Raw genomic sequence first — 6,213 nt, forward strand, 5'->3', positions numbered from 1 at the left:
GGGACGTGGGATCGGGATGAGGGTCCTGTGCACCGGGGAGGGTGCAAACTTTTTAAGAGGAGAAAATCGTTCCGAAGGGCAATGAGGGGAGAGAAACTGCTTACCGGCTCAATGCTTACGGTCGGAAACACACACAAATCCAAAGAGCGAACCGTCAGCAAATAAAATATGGCTTTCTCTTCTCCAGTTCGAACCAAGAATAATTCATCAGGAATGAAAAATTAAAGCAAATCAAAAACATTGTTAACTTTCCATTTGGCTTTGAACTGAAGAGAAGATAAACGGTTTACATTTCACATTTGCATTTACTCTAAATTAGCTTTGATTTTCATTGTGTGTGTGTGTGTGTGTGTGTGTGTGTGTGTGTGTGTGTGTGTGTGTGTGGGTGTGTGTGTGTGTGTGTGTGTGTGTCGAAATGTTTTACACTACAAGGGTAAATCTCATAAACACACGTCCAGGTCAAATTTTATGAAATTCAATGTAATTTTTTAGTCTTATTTTCAAGTACAAATTTTTAAAATATTATTAAATTAAGACAAAATCTACCAATGAGGTCAGAAAAATACAATTCAAAGAGACAATTATTTAAAAAAAAATTATAATTAAATATATTAATATTATTATTATTATATTATATATAATGATAAAATATACAAATATATTATATTAATATATACATATTATTTATTATTTTCTTAATATCATATAATAATGTTTAGATATTTGTACTGGAAATAAGACAAAATATTGAGTAAGAAAATATTTTTTTGCAATGCATATACAGACTTAATAATACAAATAATAATAATTAATTTCCATTAGTTTTAAAAGTATTATATTCTTATTACTGTAAGAGTTATTTTTAGTAATGAGAATGGGATTTCTACATTATTTATTTCTACATTATGGCAATGGGAATTAATTTTCATTAAACAAAATATTCATGAATTTTGGAGAGAAATATGACAGGTTTTTGTGAGATTCACCCATGATAGCAGCACATGTTTAAGTTGACATTGGGTTGCAGGTTTTTCTAACACAGTGAACAAGAAAAACACCGTCAGAAGCACAAAGCACAACAAACACGTACAAACATCTCTCTCACCATTATTGGCCGGCCAGGTTTGTGAGCACAATCCTGAAGCACATTAAATTTGCAATAGAACAGGGGCTGGACCACACCGATTTTTCTTCTTTGGTTTAAAAATAACTCAGGATGATACCGCCGAAGAATGAGCTTCTGTCTCTCAAACACTCTTGATGAAATGACATTGCAAACACACACACACCACACGCATCAGTATCACGTTGTAACGACTGTAAATGTATTATGCTAAGAAACCAAACTGGCATTGGTGATCAGGGCCTTTACAAGAGTTTAAGAGGACAATCTCCACACCAACGCCTACCAGTTTAGCTTTCCAAAGGTTCTTTCTATCTTAGTTTTAGCTACTTTCCAGTACAAAATCACTTTACTGAGCTCTTCCATATACTCATCTCAAGTTCCATCACTCGTGCTCATTTATGATTGAACCGAGAGCCGGTAAGCAGTTCTCTCCCGGGTTAGGCTTGAGGGCCTCTTCGGATCGTTCAAAACGGACACTAAAGACTTTTTCTATTTATTGACAAATCGACACCAAAGAAACTTTTTCTGCACCTAACTGTTCTGCAAACAAAGGACAAAAAAGAGGGAAAAAACAACCAAAAAAAAAAACTGCAACGAACAAACTTAGGTCGACAAAGCGGGGAACGCCGAGCCGGCGTCTTTTGTTGTGTTGGGATCGGTGGAAACATTGGAAAAAAGGAAGCAGAATGGGATCGGAAAGGTTTTAAAGCAACGGAGCTTTTCCCACGGCATCGGCGGCTCCCGAATGATGCGTCTCTCAAACGAAGTTGAAGATTGTCTTTAATGTGTGCCTATGCAGTTTTTTCAACCCAAATGGAAAGAACAACAAGAACCTCATCAGCTACAATACCAAAGATTCAGAGTTACTCCCACCGCAATTCCATTCCCACAATGCATCGGTGCGATGTTGCCTCTTTCCAAACATGGGACGTTTCGGGGTTCGGCTCTGCTTTGGGTTTCCCCCCCTAGTCGCATCCGTCTCACAGCTAAAACTAAAGGTGTAACTCAAGCCTGATGGGCATACCAAAGATAAACACCTTTAAGCACATGCAATCCCAAGTAGTTTTGTTTTCATATCCCAATGGATCAGTATACCAAAGAGTTGCACTCTTCCAGCCATCGTTGAACACATATGCACGTGGTTTCCGGGCGCCGAATCCCACGTTTCCCATGTTTGAGAGAGAGAGAGAGAGAGAACCGTTAGCGTTATTGCAAGGCACCAATGCAGCTGGTACAGAATACACTATATTCCAACTGAAAAGCCAATAATCTGCCAAAAACGCTCACTTAATTCTGTAGAGAGGAAACTGCAGACTGTAGGTTGAATAGCTTTATCCTTTAGGTTTCTCTATTTAAAAGCTTCTAGTCCAAAGATTCTCCAACGAGAATTCATCTGCTCTTCACGACAGTCAGGTCTTAAGATACAAGGGCCAAAGAGCTTTTTTTTTGCTTGTCTTAGTACTTAAATTTCGCCAATGCCTCTGTACAATGTCTTACCCAGGTTTTGCAATATGTGATTTATTTATGTAATTTATATTTGCTATGATTGAACTTAATTTAAGTTGCCAAAACCCCTCCCCCTTTTTCCCGATTAGCTTGCCAAAGTTTACATTAACTTCTTTTGCATGTTGGACACCATCAAACTTATTTATTTATGACTAAATGTGCTAGAAGGTTGTTATTATTTGTTTCTTGATTATTTAATGTTACTTAATTAGACGTAATTGTTTGGATGACTATTAGTGCATCAAAGATGCTCTGTTAATTTATTAGTTAGCTTTACTTTAAAAAGCAAGACAAAGGGTGTATTTAATTTTTCTTAGAAAGAATAATTCTGGAAAAGTGTTTGCGATCAGGTTTTAGTTGCAACTCACATGTTTGTATTCTTGTATGTATGTCATGATTTTATGTAAATCGTTTAGTTGATTTTCTTTCGAATGAAAACAATCTGTCTTTGCGATCGCTATTACGCGTTTTGTCGAAGGACAAGCGCCGAATTTCAAGCCTGATGTTTTCGAGATCGTATACGGGGCCACACGTTAACGGAGATCAACGCAGGACTCACCAAAGATAAAACACACGGACGCTGAGAGGCCGTTTATTCATTGCTTCACTCGTAGAAGGACATAGAGGAATCCCTTAAAAACTAGAAAAAGCTGCTTCCAAGACTGATTTGTGTGTGTGTATAAAAGTCTTTCTATCTCTATAGTGAGAACCACAGAGGCTACCTCACTGAATTTTCCATTTGTAATTTTAATCGTGTTGATGAAACCAAAGATACCAAAGATTTCTTTTTTCTCGAGGACGGTCTGCGCTTGACGCCATGCTTGGGATATTTTGATAACTTGTTCCACTCTTTTCTCTCTTCTTCCTCTTTATTCAGACGTGAGTTCCTCCTCTCCTCGGAAAAATAAGTGCAATGGAGTGGATGGGACTCGACATCGAGCTGTAGTTTTTTAGCGCTGTGCGGTTCTGATCGCCCGTATAAGACCTTGATGCAAAAACCTACCCGCTGAGAAAGATCTGTCTGCCCCAGAAACATTAACAATCAAACTAATATTGAAACTGATGGAAATGTTCAGATATTCAAATATTTCAAATATCAGATATTTTGATGGGTTAAGTCAAAGCATCTCTCAGTGCAGTCTTTCCAATATGATTCATTGCATTTATTTCCAAAAACACTGAAAAATAACATTTCAAACTATTTTACACTCAGAAATGGATAGTAACCCTTTACAAATAAATAACACATTGAATTAAACAAGTTGAAAGACTGAAATTATATTTTCTTGCAAAACATACTCCAACAATCTTTTATTTACAAACATTTTTACAGTGTAGCCTACCTGCTTGGAAAAGTGCAATAAAATGCCATTTCAGACCAAGAAACTTTCTTTATCAGTATTTGTCTTGATTTCTAATAAAAAATTTTAAATTCATAAATCAACATTAGCAAAATTATAAGATATTAAGAAAGATGAATCAAAACTTAGCGAGTTTGCTCAAAACAAGAAATATCTGCCAATGGAGTCGGGAAAATAATCATGTTTTCCCTTTGAATTAAGTTTATCTTTCTGACTCAGTAAATGTATCCTGATTTAGGAATGTTTAGATATTTGTACTAGGAAACAAGACAAAAACACAAGAAGAAAATATTTTTTTGTAGTGTAGACAATACCAATAGACATTCACATAAGCAAGTAAAATAGGCCTACATCAATTAGTCAAAGTTCTTACACCACATGTCGATGAAACCAGTTTGGCGAACCTTATTAAGTCGAAATCATCCCATATCTGACTATTTTTTTTAGCCATTTAAAATAAACTTTCTTAAAGATCTAAATCCATTCTGCTATAAATCTATTTTGTTAAAAACAACAAAAACCAAAGACTAAATCGAATATTCTCATATACCAGACCGAAGGGACTCGATATATTGGACGGTTTTTAGGGAAACACGGCTGTCGTCGGCAGCCAAAGACACAGATGGGATCCTATTGATCCTGCTGTAGGTCGTACATCATTCCGTCCTGTTGGAATAAGTAACACGTTTACTCGTGAAAAACATAACAAAAAATAGAATCTGTTAACAGGGACACGAGCGCGTCACATATTGATCGTCATTAGGTCAATATTCTTAGCAGTAATTCTGTATTTATGATGTGGAAGACATCTAATCCTTCCCTCGGTGTTTTGTCTTGTTTTCCAGTACGAACTTGTAGGGATTGAGATGTAAGGTTATAAATAATATTCTACGCCTTTAAATAAGATTTGGTGGATAATATCGCGAGAACAAGTTTGCGCGGCAGTTGTAATAGCGGAGAGAGAACCGAGACGCACTATTGAATAATTGAACGAGTGTTGTGAGGAGCTCCTTGTCGTTGTGTGTCCTCCATACAGTGATGAACCCACAAAACAGCACTGGGTAAGAACTGTATCTAGATATAGCCTTTAACTCAAGCGATTACACATTCTTATGCCACCTTTTATATGCGATGAAAAATTTCCTACTTCCAACTTCTGCAGTCTTGATTACAAGCTCGACTCGTTCAAGTGCTTTGTAGTCGGAAAGAACAGGAATCATGAAGGACACCAGGTTATTTGGGGGTGAAATCTTATAAAAGCCAAAATGATATTTAGCGTCACATTCATTGACAACAAAAACATTCTCCAGCTATCTAGATGGGTTGTATTTGACAGACATTCAAGAATTGTCAGCAAGCTATTTTCACTGTGTGTAAAACAACTTCAAATGATTGGAAATATGCACTACATTAACGACAAAACAAGGCGATGTAGCTGTTGTAGAAAAACCTAATATATTAGTCATAGCAGCAGTTGTCCTCCACTCCGCCATGTTTAAAGATTATGGCATGCCCAACTTGGGAAATTGGGTATCAAAATTATCTCAGCTTCCCAGTGGTAAATATGGCTTGAGAGGGCGTTTAGTCCAATTTCTAACTAGGAAACTCGTATTTCACCATAATTCCGATAGCATGTGAAGGCAGCATAAAATCAAGATGCATTTACTTGCAAGCAAAATGACTTATTTTCTGAAATTAAGCAAGGTAATATGGAGCCCCTAAAGGGACATGGAGATGAGAAACTTGGCATTCGCTTGCAAACTTTTTGGGTTATAATAAACAAACAAAAAAGGTTTTGCGGGGAACACAAAGTTTCTTTAGGGGCTACGTAAGTTTGTGCTTAAAACAAGAACAAATTATCTGCCAATGGGGTCAGAAAATAGTTTTCCTTTGAATGGAGTTAAATTGGCAAATATTTGTTCTTGTTTTAAGCACAAACTTACGGAGCCCCTAAAGAAACTTTGTGTTCCCCGCAAAACCTTTTTTGTTTGTTTATTATAACCCAAAAAGTTTGCAAGCGAATGCAAAGTTTCTCATCTCCATTTCCCTTTAGGGGACAAACTCACTTCATTCAGCAAATAACACTTAATATATTCAGTCATTTTACTTCTCCAGTAAATCTTGATTTAAGAATGTTGAGGTATTTGTACTGGAAAACAAGACAATTGAGGAAGAACATAATTTGATTTAAAAAAAAATTTGATGGTCCACTAACTAATT

This window comes from Siphateles boraxobius, unplaced genomic scaffold, assembly GCF_051911475.1.
Source record: "Siphateles boraxobius isolate OS27281-9 unplaced genomic scaffold, OSU_SipBor_1 81, whole genome shotgun sequence".
Lineage (NCBI taxonomy): Eukaryota > Metazoa > Chordata > Actinopteri > Cypriniformes > Leuciscidae > Siphateles > Siphateles boraxobius.